We start from the raw sequence: 924 nt of genomic DNA on the forward strand, positions 1-924 counted from the left end.
ACGGAGTCTTAACTACTGGACCACCAGGGAAGTCCCCCTAACTTTTTTTTTTTTAATAGCTCACCTTGAAATGATAATTGTAACAGCAACAAATATTCTTTGAATGTTTGCTTTGTCAGACACTGATTGATGTTTTACATCTTTTAATTCATTTAATTCTGCAACTCTATGACTTAGGACCTATATAAGGATACTGAGGCACAGAGAATGATCATTTAATCCAGGTCACTCAGCTAATAAGTGGAAGAGCCAGGATTTAAAACTTGGCAGTCCTGCCTCTAGGAGCCTGCTAACTTAAGCACTATGCTACACAGTCTTTTCTATATTCGTCAATTAAATTGAGCCGGCTACTTGAAAAAGGACTAGTAAGATTTTGTCAAATCATTAAGAATGCTGAGTGATTTTGGCCACACCGTGGTTTGCGGGATCTTAGTTCCCTGACCAGAGATGGAACCCAGGCTCACAGCAGTGAAAGCGTGGAGTCCTAACCAATTCCCTGGACCGCCAGGGAATTCCCTGAATGATTTCTTATTATAAATAACAGGTTAAATAAGGTGCTCTTAACAACACAAGTGCTTCAAGAGCATTCATGGAGAGCAGATGTATCTAAACTAAATTAACATATGAGTGATTAGGTATGCACACTTAATCTAATTTCATATAAGCAGACATATACAGGCTTGAATTTTTTTTAATTAATTAATTTATTTTTGGCTGCGTTGGGTCTTTGTTGCTGGGCTCGGGCTTTCTCTAGTTGCGGCAAGAAGGGGCTACTCTTCGCTGCGGTGCGCAGGCTTCTCATTGCGGTGGCTTCTCTTGCTGCAGAGCACGGGCTCTAGGCGCTCGGGCTTCAGTAGTTGTGGCACACGGGCTCAGTAGTTGTGGCTCGCGGGCTCTAGAGCACAGGCTCAGTAGCTGTGGCGC

The sequence above is a fragment of the Physeter macrocephalus genome, chromosome 11 (assembly GCF_002837175.3).
Source record: "Physeter macrocephalus isolate SW-GA chromosome 11, ASM283717v5, whole genome shotgun sequence".
In the NCBI taxonomy this organism is placed as follows: domain Eukaryota; kingdom Metazoa; phylum Chordata; class Mammalia; order Artiodactyla; family Physeteridae; genus Physeter; species Physeter macrocephalus.